We start from the raw sequence: 15,966 nt of genomic DNA on the forward strand, positions 1-15,966 counted from the left end.
TGGGAATTATCAAGAAGGTAAATCTTGGAGGTGGTAACACCAATGCTAAAATTTAAACAATACTGAGAAAATGTTAGATATACAACCCTTTGGGGTGATTGGAAAGTCATTATTCCTGGAATAAGAGAATTGAACAAGTAATACCTTGAGGCTCAAAGACTTCAGAATTTCCCAGAACTAAGATCTAGTCTCTGATGTGCTAGGCCATCCTTAGTGGACAGAAGCCAATGACCGGGTGAACCTATGAAGTCTTTCCTGTCTTCAACATCTGTGATTGATAAAAATCATGCCAGATATTCTCAAACTGTTTGCAATATTTGGCTACATCCATCAGTGAAATATATTGTCTATCTTTTCACTAAATGAATGTCAAATAAGTTTAAACTAATTGAGATATTAATGTTTTTACTCGCTGTCATCATGACATCCCTTTTAGTCTGAACTCTAAAACTTCCTTATTCTTTGATTGTAGGAAAAAAACAATACAGTGAAAGTTTGAAAAGCTAGTATACAAAACCAAGCAGCCTAGGAGAGTGAAATGCTTGTCCAACAAATATTTCCTTTGCTTGGTTTTTGCAGGCATATTGCTAAAAATGAGGAAGGTCAAAGTAGCTGGAAGTTATCATCAGACAAGAGTGTCAAATCTTAGCATTTCTAACTTCTATATCACGATCACCTGAAAAGCCTTTTAAAAATTTAGATTTCTGGGTGTTAATCTAGACCTCCAATCAGAATCTCTAGAAGGCTCCAGGTTCTATCATCTGCATCTTTAATAAGACTGCCAGATGGTTTTTCATATTCTAAATTTATGAATGAAATGTCTAATAAAAATCAGGTTGGAAAAATTTTTATTCAGATCGCATTTTAAATGAAACATGGAGGTGATAAAATTTAATGCTTAATGTTTCAAATTACCTTAAAAATTCTGGGTTGCTTATATATCTTGGCACTTGTAAATAATACTGGCATGAACATAGGGGTGCGTATATCTTTCAAGTTAGTTTTTTTTCTTTGAATAAATAGCCAGTAGTGGAATTTCTGGGTCAAGTGGTATTTCTATTTTTAATTTTTTGAGGAAACTCCATACTGTTTTCCACAGAGTTTGCACCAATTTATATGCCCATCAACAATGCACAGGGGTTCCTTTTCTTCACATCCTTACCAACACTTGTTCTTTTTTTTTTTTTATACTAGCCATTCTGACTGCCATGAGGTGATTTCTCATTGTTGTTTTAATGTGCATTTCCCTGATGATTAGTGATGTTTAGTGTCTCTTCATTTATCTGTAGCTTTGAGTGTCTTCTTTGGAAAAATGTCTATTCAGATCCTCTGCCCATCCACAGGTAAATGGATACAGAAGATGTAGTGTACATATATATGTATATATATATATATATATATACATATATATGTACATATATATACATATACATGTACATATGTATATACATATATACAAATACCATATAATTTCACTTGTATGTGGAATCTAATAAATAAAGCAAGCAAACAACAAAAAAACGGAAACACATTCAGATACAGGGAAAAAAAATGATAGTTGCCAGAGGGGAGGAGGGTGGAGGGATGGGCAAAATAGGTGAAAGGAATTAAGAGATACAAACTTCCAATTATAAAAAAGATAAATCACAGAGAGGAAAAGCACAACATAGGGAATACAGTCGATGATATTGTATTAACATTGTGTGGTGACGGATGGTAACTACATTTGGCATGGTGAGCATTGCATAATGTATAGAATTGTTGAATCACTACATTGTGCACCTGAAAGTAATATAACGTTGCACATCAACTGTAGTTCAATAATAAAAATTAAAAACAATACTGGTAAGAAATGGAACCATAGGTATCTGTATAAATGCAGAGTTATCTCTAAACTATGTCTATTGTGTAAGAGTTTTATAATTGATGCCCTGATCTTTATAATTCTCGTGCCCACATCGAATCTCACAACCGTTTCTTCTCTTTTTTCACTTTGTTTTTCTTAATGAGTCAACTTAATGGAGTCAGTCCAAAGTATTTAAATTTTAAAAATGTACAATCCTAATTTTATTGGTTTGTGTAATATTTAATTAAAATACACAAATTCCTTAAAAACACAACTGGCATAAGTGAATTCGGGAACAAATAAAACCGACCCCTGATGACTCGACTGCCGGGAGTAGAAGTCTGTGAGAAAGAGGCCTTCCGGTGGCAGGCACTCAGTTTACCAGTGAGTGTAGTTTGTAGAGGGAATTCTTGGAGACTTTGGTGATCTGACCATTTGGTAAGAGAGTCCCTACTCTATTATTATTCCCATTTAATACACAAGCATAGCATGGCACTCGGAGTAAGCAATTCAGACACCTATTTTCTGAGCGACAAAGACAACAATTAACCATGTCATTCTGAGATCAAGATGGTTCCTTCCTCTCATTCTGCCCGTATGTGTGCCCCCTTAACATAATTTCCTCTCCAGAACTAGCTTTGCTGGTAGTTGGGATAATACACTCCCAACTTCTTGTGATTGGAGAAGTCTTAAGATCCCCCCTATCCAAGAAGTACTTCTTGCAGGTTCTGGAATGTCTGCTTGCATTCAGTTGTTTGGCTCTGTGACTGAGGCCCTCAGTGGAAATTCCAAACACATTAGGTGAGAGAGTGAGAATTCTAGATCTTCTTCAAACATAAAATGCTAGGGGAATGCTGGGTTCTATGAAAAAAAGTGTTTGCCAGTATATTCTTGTCATATACGGAAAGCCTGGAGGCACAGGAGGTTGAAACCCTGGGCCTAGAGACTGTATGAAGGACCCAGGGACCCAAGCAGGTTGGTGGGAGAAGGAGGGCAAAAACCAAAATCACTTTTTCCCATTTCATGCTAAAGGTAGGGACTGATTTTTCAGGCCTCAGTAACATTTGATGTCTAAGAATCTGAAATGTCTACTGTTTGTTTGCTAAATTAGAGAACATTTATTGGCATTTCTCTGCATAAAAATTACATGGGGAATTTACAGATTTATAGAAATTTATAGAATAAATCTAATTCTTTTGAGTGAACTTAAAGGTAACTTTGTCATCTGACCCTGTCCACCTTTCCAGCCTCACCCACCTCAAAATTCTCACCAGTTCACAATACAACAGGGTCTTTTAGGCCTTTGCCTGGAGTTGTTCATTGTCTCTACTCATAAAACTCCTCTTTTCTTGCAGAATCTGGCCGAACTACACCTGTCTAGTAATTAAGTCTTCTTGTTTGTAATCTCAATACCACCTTGTGCCAACTCTATTGTTGGTTTATTGCATTGTATTTTAATCTATTACATGTCTGTCTCCCTCACAAGACTGGAGTATCTATTTCATTTTTATATTTTTCATGCTACTTAGAAGAGGTAAATGAGTGAAATTAACTGAAAGAAGCTCTGAGGCCTCAGGCGCCAAACCATGGGTGCTCAAAGGGAATGGAGTTAAAGGGTGTCAGCCCAAACCCTAGAGCTGGAGGGAACAGGGTGCTAGCTCCACAGTCTCACCTAGCCGCTCTGACAGCCATGGAGACCAAAGCAGCTCTCTGTAGGCTGCCATTGAAGGAGACTATTTTTCCCTTTTTCAGTTTTGGGCCTGAGGCAGTTACCTTTGTCTCACTGGCAAATGTATGTTTTGCTGCAATTCAGCCTGTATCTGATGCATTTTAAGAACTTAAACTTTATACCACAAGTCCTGCATCTACAATTTTCCATCTATCCTTGTGGGCTGCACTGCTTTGATCCCTCCAGGGTAAGGCTGCTCTGCTCTCCGTCTCTGTTACTTGCATATTATTCAACGACATCAATGGGGCTATGGCATTGGTAAATCAAAACGTGTGCAGGACAATGTAGGCCTTTTCTAAGTTGAATGCCTTGTGCATGAGAACAATTATAAGCTTTTCATTAGAATCTCAAATGCTGCCAGAGTGTTTTTTTTAAAGACAAGTTATTCAATGTATAACAAAACAAGTTTCTGTATTTTTTTTCCAGGCAAAGCCAAATTACTTTTCCTATAGCCAAGAAACTACAAGGGGGACAAAGTCATGAAACCCACCCCTAGTCATGTACCTTTTCTTTCATCAACAGGATTATCCACGCAAAAGAATTCTCAGTACTTCTAGGGGAAACTTGGAAGACACTGGAAGCAAGGAGATCCCAAATTAAATAAAGGTAGATTTCAATCCAGGGATTTCTTCAAGATTTGATTATCTTTCACTAGAATTTTTCAGCCAATGTCTAAAAGAGTCAAATTCAAATCAACAAGCACACATCTTGTGAGACTGCCAGGGAGGAGGCCCTGAGGTTACAGAGATGCTGTTGTTTCTCTACCTCTGAAATCGTGCTTTGTATTTATTCATATGACAATGTTCTAGTCATTGGATAAAAATGATCACAATGGGTAGAGACATTTGGGCTCAGAGGGGGCCTAGCATGGCCCCAGCTAGCAGACAGGCAGAAAGAGTTCATATCCCTTTACCATATTGATATAGGCAGAGGAACAGGCAAAGTTGTCTCCAGTCACGGCAGGTGTACTGACCAATGCCTTGAGAAAACCCAGGCCCATAGCAAAGCCCCAGCATTTGCTTTAAGTCCTGCAGGCATAAAAATGACCAATAAGTCCATGACTTTCACAAAGCCTGCAAAAGAAATAGTTTTAACTTCTATCAAATTGCAGTATCTTTCTAACTAACTGAAGTTAGAAGTTCTTTTAGAAGTCTTTTTTTTTTTGGATGCACAGAACTTAAACTAGAGATATTCTAAGATATTATAACAGCTCTTACTAAAAATTTAGCATCATGGTGAAGAAGCATAATAACATTTATGAGGTTTTGCTCTGTGCTAAATCACTTACTCCTCAGGAAAAAAAAAAACCCAATGAGGAAAGAATTGTATTATCTTCATTCTACAGATGAGATGGCTCCAGACCCTGGGCTAAAAAGTATGCTACTAAGTCAAAGTGGCATTATTTATAAGACTTATTATAATCTAGATCTCTAACAACAGAGGATGCAGTTGTTAGAAGATAAATAGAAGCATAGTAAAGACTTTAAGAGTTAATCTGGACAAAAATCAATGCCAATCAGGCAGCACTAAACCAGAAATGGTTAGGAACATTCCTTGGCAGGAGCCAAAGGAAAGACTTATATAGAGAAGGTGTGGAAGCAAAGAAAGAATATTACTTAAAAAAAGGAAAACAGGGGTGCCTGGGTGGCTCACTTTGTTAAGGGTCAGACTTTGTCTCAGGTCATGATCTCGTGGTTCGTGGGTTCGAGCCCCATGTCGGTCTCTGTGCTGACAGCTCAGAGCCTGCCTGGAGCCTGCTTTGGATTCTATGTCTCCCTCTCTCTCTACCCCTCCTCTGCTCAAGCTCTGTCTCTCTCAAAAATAAATAAACATTAAAAAAAAACCCAAAAGATAGTATTGATTGGCTTTAGCTTGAAGTCTAGTTGGCAGTTTGCGCTTTAGCATTTTGATTTCATAACCTTGAGGCATTTACAGGCTTAGATTTTGATTTGCTTATGTATATGCCACCAAGGCATTTCAGCCCATCAGTCTAATGGACTCCTTATTTAATTAGTTTAACAGAGCACCTAAATTATGACTCACTTATGCAATTAAAAACCATGTAGCCATAAAGCAATGCAGTAGAAGCATTGTTGTTCTTGATATGGAAAGATAAACTTTCAAAGTCATATAGCAATATGCATGAATATTTATAAAAAGGATACATAAAACTGTGAAATATATTTATTTAAATTAAAATATAGAAGTGTAACCAATTCTTAAATATTATGTAAAATCTAGGAAGATATATATAAAATTGTTAACAGTGGTTATATATGGATGATAGGAAAATGGGTGTTTTCTCCCTTTTGTTTAAATGTATTTCCCATTTTTACTACAGTAATCACAAAGTGTCTAATTCAAAAAGTTACATAAACTAAAAATAAAAAGATGCCTTTAAACATAAGTGGTTTTGTATTAAAAATGGAGTTCTTTTGTGTTAAGGTGACAGAAAACTTATATTACAGATTTGCAAACTAGCAGCCATGAAGAAGAATGCCCTTTTTGTGCCCATGGGAAACCCTAGAGAAAACCCCAGGAGGTGGGTGATATCCTCAGCTACAACTGAGTTTCACAGACTTGCTGGGCCCTGGTATCACATCTATGCATTCACTTTCCTAGACATCATATCTCATAAGAGATGGAAACAATCGTTCTAAATTTAACCAATTGGAAAACAGGAAGAAACTTAGACAAGTCCATTGTATAAAGGACTGTAATCTATAAAAGGCACAAAAGCCCATTTTCTTACAGAATGCCCACAATGGAATTATTTCAGGGCACGAAAAGTATCCTTGTCACTGAGCCTTTACAATACTCTGGAAAAAGTTTTTAATCTTTCTCAACTTTAAAAGAATACAATCAGTGCTTTTTATCTTGATACTTAAAGAAGAAGAAAAAAACTAATTAAGAAACATGAAAGATCTTCAACAATTAAAGAAACATGGAAGAGACACCTATGTTCGTCGTATATGAAGAAGCTGTGGTTGCTCGGCTGTGGTTGTGATGTGGTCTTTGGTTTCACGAGGAAATGTGGCTATTTACAGGGTCTAACGAAATCCTCAACTGAGAGAAGAATAATGAGTGGCGGATCTAGACTGAGTTTGACTCTAATTCCCATTCCATTTATATATATTATATATATTTAGTTGTTTATTTATTTATTTTGAGGGAGAGAGAGAGAGAGAGAGAGAGAGAATCCCAAGCAGGATCCATACTATCAGTGCAGAGCCCAGCATAGGGCTCGATCTCACAAAGTGAGCCCAAATCAAGAGTTGGATGTTTAATTGATTGAGCCACCCAGGTGCCCCTAATCCCAGCTTCATTTATAACACCTTCCCTGGAAATGCTCATCCCCATTAGATTTCCACCTGGTCTCATCCTGACCATCCTTTTTTTGTTGTTTTACTTGCTTTTTTGCCCCATCCCCAACACATCAGCATTTCCCGAAGACTTCTCCTCAGGCCTCTATTGCTTTACTACCCTTCCACCTTCACAGCTGGTCAAGTAACTGTCAAATGTTAGTCCTGGGACAGCTGGGGAGGCTTCATGGAGGAGGGAGATTTTTAGAGATACGATGGATTTTAGCTGGGAGGATGTATACAGGGGGAAAGGTATCTCAAATAAGGGGAACAGTATTAACTAAAGCACAGAGAGAGAGAAGTCCTGGGTTCATGATGGGGACTGCTGTTTTGATAGGAAACTGTTTGAGCCGTACAGGGCAAATCCTGATCTTCCTGTGCTGGCTATTCAGACAAGAACTGACTTCATCTCCTCCTTGTCCCTTATTAGCTTATGAGTTTATTCTGATGCTCAGTGTTCAGAATGGGTTGTTCTTATAACATGTTTTATGTCTTTGTTCCACAACTTAAAAAACCTGAAGCTAGCGATGTTCCAGTGATACATCATATATGGCTCTATTTGTACTTAGCTTATTGTACTTGAACCAGCAGGATGCTTACCTATTTCTTCTATTGTGTTGTTTTAGAATATAATAGTTAAAGACTGAGTCAATTTAATTTGCTTGGAGCAGTAGGCTACAGAACACCATGTAGAAATAGATTCATCATAGATGATTTTTTTAAATGTTTATTAATTTATTTTGAGAGGGGGGGGGGAGAGACAGAATCCCAAGCAAGTCCCACACTATCAGCACAGAGCCAACGTGGGGACTAAACCCACAAACTGTGAGACCATGACCTGAGCTGAAACCATGAGTTTGACACTTAACCAACTGAGCCACACAGGTGCCCAGATATTTCATAGATGTTTTTTGACAATCTTTATAATGCATGATCCAATCTGCTTAAAACACCTTCAGTTCCATAGGGAAAATTTTTGATTTGACCTAGGAACCTCACACTTGAGACATAGTTGAAGAGAGAGAGAGAGAGAGAGAGAGAGAGAGAGAGAGAGAGAGTGAGAGAGAGAGAGAGAGAGAGAAGAGATTGAGAAAGAGGGTAAGGGGGGGTGGGTTCCTGAATGAAGATGTCCATTAAAGAAGCTATAAATTTCCGATAAAAACAATTTTTAAAAACTAACACATACTAAGTTCTTCTTAAGTGCCAGACACTGTTTTAAATGCTATATACACATTAGCTCATTTAGTCTTTCACAATAACGCCATGACGTAAGTATTATTACTACCATTTTACAGATGAGGTAACTGGGGCATGTAAAGTTAATGTAACATGCCCAAGGTCATACAGCTGGTAAATGTTCAACAATAGTTAAGTGAATTTTGCCACATCAACTCAATGGAACTATTTTTAAGATCTTTATAAAGGCTAAAGAAACATTAAAAAAATTCTTAGAAGTTTGATGAAAAAGTCAACTATGATAATATATATATATATATATATATATATATATATATATATAATGATTAGTGATATTTTACAATTATAGACCTAAATTGTGTTAGTCTAGGAAGGAGAAAAAAATAAAATGATTGATATATTAGGATAAGGGATTTGGTATTGTTTAGTTCTTTCAGTTCAAGTTACCTTTTGTGTAATTTTTAAAAATTAATTTAAAAAAAGCAATGATATGCTTTTAAAAAAGTAATTCTATAAAAACAGGATAAATGCTTTTTAAAAAGTAATTATATAAAAATAGGATCAATGTAAATGACAGCATACTTTTGTGCTTCTGTAGGAGTTTTTGAGAATGATATGGTAGCTTTCTAGACCTATCTCTTCTTAATCACTATTACCCACTATCCACTTTTCTAGATATCCATTCTCTTTTGGAAATGGAAAAAGTAACCCAGAGGACAAAGGTTATATCCTAAATTTAAATGTCATTTTTTCTAATGTCTTTGAAAACTGCTCTGTTTACATAGGCTAAGAGATACAAGAAATTGGGACATATTACCCAAGAAGCCAGATTGAGGTCAATCACCAATAGGTCTTTGTCTGAAATGGACAGAATATTGCTTGTATCAGCCTCTTCATTTTGCTCTGTAGATGTATTGTTTGTTGTGAAATGAGCAGAGAGAAACAACTTAGCTGTTAAAGCTTCGTTGTATGCTTGTTGGCAAGTGCCGTGTAATATATTTGACATTCTTTGAGGTAGAGATAATTATGGCTTTAGTTCCCCACCGCACCCCATGCACACACATGCACAAAAAGTTTAAAGGGAAATGTACCCAGAAACAAAGAGTATGGCAATCAATTTTATAAGATCTCCGAAGTAAAACCTTTACTTATCTGCATCACGGTGAGGCATAATCCAAAATAGCAGAAAAGCAACATTCATCAACTGAAATGGGCATAAGCTCTTGAAAGGATACCAGTCATTTAGTAACAGCCTTTAAAATAATTCAAGGGAACTTCAGTGCAAACACAAACCCTACACCCACGGCTGCAAATCTCTGGTTCTACGGGAGAGGCCGGCACATCTGTTTCCACACACATCTGGCCTTCGACTACCTGCCCCTCCACCCTTAGACCGACACTCACAAAAGCCATGGGAATAGCCTACCATCTAATAGGAGGCTTTCCTACTTGCGCGTAGTATGAAATCATAAATCCTACGTTATTTCAGATGAGCAGTGAAAATGGAAACCTTTAACGTTTGTACTTTCCACAGGAAGTCTCAGTCCTCCCTGAACAGATGATTTTGATTTTGGAGTACACAGTGGGCCTTTAACTTCTATAGCTTCAGGGAGATGTTAAATTCCAAGACTCTTTCACTGTCCTAAAGAAACAGCAATAAAATGTGTTTCAGGATTCAATTCCTTCAGCTTCAGAAGCTGAGACGGATGAACTAGTTTGGGGGAAATGAGACATGACCCAACCCTTCACCTAAACCAAAATGACTCCAAATTGAACTTCTCACAAAGTTCACAATACTATGTAATAGAAGTTTTCTTAGAAAAGAGATCCCAGTTTTATGTTATATATTATCCTCTTCCAGTTGTGGCTTGAAGTAGAAGAAGTCTGAATTGGAGTTGAAGGAACAGGCACATCCTTTTTCTCTTTTCAGTGCCTGTTAGCAGTCCTGGAAGACCAGCAAGAAGTCAGAGAGGATGTTTTCCTTCTAAGCCATCACTGAAGCTGTGACCTCTAGAACATCGAATCCGACTATTCACAAGCATTAATGTGGTTAAAAACAATCTTTAGGGAAGTTCATAAGACCTTGTCTCAACGGATCCAAGATATGTTCTGAATCAAACTACCTTAACATCAATTCATCTTAAAATTTCTTTTAATCAATAAAATAATTCTTTAAGCCTTTGTAATTGACCATATATGAATTAGAATCGATCATATATGATCACATAGGAAGTGCTGCTATCAAAATAAAGAAATTAAACATTACATAGATTATGTCCCTAAAGTTTTTCAAAGAATGAATGACTCCTTTTATCATCTCTGCAATCTGGCCTGTGAAATATAAGACAACCGGCCTGTGGTTTTGTCTTGTGGCTGTGGAAGAGAGAAAAGGTTACCGGTTCTTACACGGAGTGATGCTATGTGTTCAATCCTTTCATTGGAACAAAGACCACAGAACTGCCAGCTACTTGGGAGCAGAACGCACACCAACGGCAGCTAGAATGGCACTTGATTCCTGGCTACATTTATGTGAATCTGGACAAGCTACTTAATTGTTGAGCCACCCCCTGCCTTTTTAAAATTCATAAAAATGTCAGGTACCTACTTTATGTCTTTATAAAACGCCTGCACATAACAGGTACTCACTACAGGCTATGCTACTTCTACCCATCAGCCATTGACACGAATCAGGCAACTATTCCCAAACAGTAGTGTGCATTTTTAAGAGGATGCTTGAGCTTAATTTACAAAAGACCCTAATTCCCTTAGTTGTTTTTAAAGATGTATCTTGTATATCCTTGGGCAACAAAGAATTCAAATGTGCTCAGAAACAGCAGAGAAGACACATGGAGACAGGGAGTGGGAGGGAGATGCTCTTCAGGAATGGTGGGTTCTCTGACAACAAGAATCTGTCTGTGGGTTACAGTCTGAAGGAAGAGAGGATGATTGAGGGCCTGTTACGGGGAGACAGCAAAGGAAAGTTAGAGAGGCCAGGGACTATTCTTTGGTAAGCGTCAGGATGGGTGGGGATGTATTATAGCTCGTAGTAGTCTTAGCAGTGACTATCTCATGGTGGGAGGAGGGTGTGGGAGAAGGTGAGTTTTAAGTAAAAGAAGATAGTGTTTCATGTAGGGAGGATCAAGGAGACAAAAATGTAATACTGTGTCTGTCCCTCAAAGAAACCATAATATAGAAATCCCCAGTAAAGCTTTGTTTCCTTTCTTTTTAGAAAACAGAATGAACTCACAGTGATTGCTTTAGAAAGAGGGAATCACAGAGACAGCAAAGGTATTACTGAACTGTCTACATCTACATCTACATCTACATATAATTTAGGTATCTATTCAGTGTCTGGCACCAATCAGATACCTTCAGCAACTCATGTGTTAGATGATCGGATTATGAATTTGGCCAAAAAAAGTAATTTTTAATAAAGCTGCATAATAATTACAATGCTGTTCAATAAATTATTCTCTGCACTTTTCTAAAAGTTTGAACTATTTCAGATGTTTTTAAATAAAAAGAAGAAAAGAAATTGTAAGTATAAAAGACACACATGGTCTTGCAAATTCAGATAATCCCACCGGGGAAGTGTTTAAGTAATTGATTTTGAGTAACTTTGGCCTGAAAGTGAAGTCTTACTGCTTTCCCAAGTAATCTGGGGACTGAATGGGAATGCAGATGGTGTGATGGAAAATTTTAAAGACTTGACCCAAAATGCTCTATTCTTTTATTTCACCTTGTTGACTTGAACAAAATAAATCTCCATGTCCCTAATTCCAAGAAGCATCTGTTTCTTGTGGATATACAAGGTCTAAAAATGCATAGCATATGTGTAAGTTGCACCAAGAAATATGGCCATAATGAACTCAGGTAAACCTCAGACAATATCTACCTCAAAGGACTGCATGTTTGCATGTACTGGGTTTGGGAAAGACCACTTTCACACCAGATGTAATTAGTGCCATCATTTGTACTCAATTGAATTTTTGTTCTATTGTCTTCCCTCATTATTACAAGAAACTTAGAAAGGAGGAACTTCTAGCCTGCCCTCAGTCAATGCTGCTTTCCTAACATGGCTCCTGTCAGCTTCAACCAAGAGTTTCACTGTGTTTCAAGTAATTGTTTGGTCTCTTTGCAGATAATATATAGTAACTTGTTTACTGTAACTCATACCTTCTTTTCCCTAACAAGTGACTTTTTGGTTCACCCATTTCTGCACCTCCTAAGAGATGACTCATGTTCTCCACTGGCCACATCATCAAAAAGTCTTAATCAAAACCATGTTACTGCAATGTGAGTTTTCTGGGTTAGTTAACTTTCTCAGCTTTATACATCCCATTGGATGTAATTCTTACATAAGTCACTTACAGTTTGCATATGCAGGGTTAACTGTTCATTTACTCTGTGTGGCTATGTTCAACCTCCTTTAAGTAAAATTATATTTTACCTTCCAGAAAAGATATTCCCTTTCAATGCCTACTTTATGAAAGTCTCCCTTTTTTATTTTTTCAGAGGAAGTTCTTATCTTCTCAAAGTCTTGGGTGACATATTCGGAAAAAGCACTGGTAATGTATTCTAGTAAAGTCTTCCTTGACATCAGATAAATTCAGGCTTGCCGTTCAACTGAAATATAGTTTCCATGCTTTAGGTTTCAAGTTATCAATTAAATCTGTAACAATAGCCATCCTTCATAAAGTGGAACCGAAGGAATAGCATTATTTGTTTAATCTGACCTAGGATTATTTAACAAGTACCAAAGAAGATTTTTAGCAATTCTCTTTTCTTCTTGTGTATTGACCCTTGATCTACTTAATGAGGAATGTTTGCTTGAGAGAGCTTCAAGTAAGAGGCAGACACATAGCATAGCATGTTCTTTCTCCTCTCTACTTCTTACTTTCATGTGAAGATTTGCCAGCTTTCAGGTCCCAACACAACTGAATGTTCTAAAGGCATGGGGGTTGATGACTTTACTTGTACCGCCTTCCAGAAAGAAGAATGTGCTCCATGGAAATATTGGTCTATTTTTGCTGTAACAAATATCACAAATTTAGGACCTTAAAAACAATACAAATTTAGTATCTCATAGTTCTGTGGGTCAGATGTCTGAGTGGCCTTGACTGGGTTCCCTGCCCAAGGTGTCACAAGGCCATAATCAAGATGTCAGCTGGCTGGGCTCTTATGAGGAAATTCTGGGAAGAATCCACTTCCAAGATCATTCAGGTTACTGGCAAATATCAGTGCTATGTGGTTGTAGGACTGAGGTCCTGGTTTCTTGTTGACTGCCAGGCAGTGGTCATTCTAGAGAATGACCATACTCCTTGGTTTATGGCCTGATTCTTTCAGCAATAGTGGATGAAGAACTTCTCAGACTGTGAATTTCTTTGACCTCCCCTCGGAACCCAAGTCTCCTGCCTCTGCTCCTGCTACATCTCTTTGATTCCAGCAGAAGAAAGTTCTTTGCTTTGAAAAGCTCATGTGATTGCTCAGGCCCACCTGTATAGTCCAGGATAATCTCCCTATTGTAAGGTTTATAGTCTCAATGACACTGAAAAATTTCCTTTGGGCATTTAACATAGCATATTCACAGGTTCCAGGAATTAGGTAGTAGACATTTTGGAAGGGGGTGTTATTCTGCTCAACACATTGGGAGATGTTTTTTTTTTTTCTTTCTCTGAGCAGAGTGGGCATCAGGAGATGAAAACATGAGAAAAACAGAATATTTTCTTCTGCTAGTTTAGCTACCAAGAAAAAAAAAAACAAAAGCTAGGTAAATTAGTGACTTTGAGGGGCCTGGGGAAATTCTCATTATGACATTTTAAGAAACAAAAGGTCACTTAGTATGTGCATTCTTGAAATCCAAATCATTTTGATAGTGCTTTCTCTTAATGATACCTCTTTGTATAAAACTATGCTAAGATCTTCAGGCGCATTTTCTGCAATTTTAGGAGGGATTTGAATCAATAGAAGTATGTGAGGCTACAGTAAATAACTCAAACTCTTTGTTTAAGGGGGTGTTTTTGGTTTAAGAAAAGTCATTTTTATGAACCACATTTGGCACTGGAAGATGGTGGTATAGGTGTGTCTTAAGCTAAGTTCTGAGAAAGTTCAGACTGGGTTTGAAGATTGTAGAAAGGAATTTCATGCATAGTGAGCAGTGCTACCTCAACTCTTATCAAGAATCCAAAGATATGAGTGTGGCTTAGGGGAAGGATACAGTTGAGTAAACCCTTTTACTTGCCTGCTTAGTGCCCCTCATGTGGATGTATACAGGGTGAACAGAATGGTCAGCAGCCCCAAGAGTCAGGAATTTGTCAGTTTGGAGAACGAGTCTGGAACTAGAAGCTCCCCGGAATTCAGTTTCCCCTCATCCTCCTCCCCATTGAGTCTGCCTGCTCAGCAAGGACTCGGGTTCAGGTTCCAGGTCTTGACACCCGTATTGGTCATACGGTGTAACTGGCCTTTCTGCAGGGCCTCAGACTTTTCTACTGATGCTCACTTTGAGTTTCCCATGGCACAGCTTACTGAGTACCGTTGGGAAATAGAACAAGCAATTAGGTAGATTCTACCATACGCCGTTCACTGTTAACATACATTGTAGAAATTCACTTAGTCTTTAAAACCATCTCATAAGACTATGAGAAAGGCATTTTTAATTTCCTCACAATGAAATTGAGATTCAGAGGATCAGTATTCTGTTCAAAGTCACATAAATGTCACATAGAATTGGTATGATTTGAACCCAGAAAAATGTAAACGGTATGAGACTACCTGGCATCTTTCACATCAGTGATATTAGGACAAACTGTAAGCTTTAGGTAAAGATGCCACAAAAGACATTCTTTATCTCATGCATAACTGACATTTTTCTCGAATGGGCAGATTACAGCAGATCTCTTACTACTTAACTGGTTCTTTAGACTTGGGCTTTTGAGGCATTTCTAAGATTTTTGAGCTTATTTTTTCCTCATGAATTTTAAGATACTGATTCTAGCTATTTTCAATAACTGGATCCTCCACCACTCTCGTTGTTTTCCTGGACAACTTTGAACAGCAGGGGTTCATCCACTCCGCAGTTTGCCTGTACACCTTTCTGCACAGCAGTGAGCCTGCACACCCTCCCCACAGGAGACAAGCTCAGTAGCATTGAGATTAACTGGGAGCTAAATGCAGGCAAGTGGCCAAACCAGTGTGATAAGCACCCTGGTTTTGATGGAACACTTAAAAATCATTTTAACTTCTCCAGACCTGATGTAGTTAAAAATGTGGGGGTGGGAGGTCTTCTTGTGGGTTATACAAATAGCTTCACTCTGGCAACTCCTCTTAAGATTAGAAAGAATTGCACTAATTGGGGGGAGGGGTCTCAGTCACACCAGACTTCCTATCACATGACCTGTCTTTACTCTTAAACATGGTGGTTTTTATTTGTTTGTTTTGGTGATTGCATGACTTGGTTTACTATTTTCAGTCTATTAAAAGTACTCCGTTTCTCACAGAAAGGCTGTGTGGATACAGTCTGCCCTGGTTTACTGCATAATCTTTGGCTACTTTGTTAGGACACCACCTTACATTGGTCTTTCTGTTTACATGGAGCCATGATAAGAAGTGAGGCTGACACATTCCAGTTCATTTCTGTAGATGAGGATGCTGAACACTCTTTAGAAGCCTCCATGACAAGAATTTTTTTCAGAAAGCTATACTGATTGTGGGTGTTTTTTGGTTTTTTGGTGTTTTTTTTTTTTTTTAAGATTAATGACTTTTGGTGCCGGTGTCTTTGTTAGAATGAGCTATAGCTAATGATGTCTGGGGGAACAAGACTACTCAAGATCTGT

General features: G+C 37.8%; 1 long non-coding RNA gene across 1 annotated transcript; it reads left to right on the forward strand.

Annotated features, from left to right (window-relative positions):
• The first annotated feature begins 2,706 nt into the window (after positions 1 to 2,706).
• On the forward strand, positions 2,707 to 10,246 carry LOC125155500 (uncharacterized). Its single transcript, XR_007148247.1, has 3 exons — positions 2,707 to 2,821; positions 4,098 to 4,181; positions 10,065 to 10,246. It is a non-coding gene; the product is annotated as an uncharacterized LOC125155500 (long non-coding RNA).
• Positions 10,247 to 15,966: the final 5,720 nt, after the last annotated feature.

The sequence above is a fragment of the Prionailurus viverrinus genome, chromosome F1 (genome assembly GCF_022837055.1).
Source record: "Prionailurus viverrinus isolate Anna chromosome F1, UM_Priviv_1.0, whole genome shotgun sequence".
NCBI lineage: Eukaryota > Metazoa > Chordata > Mammalia > Carnivora > Felidae > Prionailurus > Prionailurus viverrinus.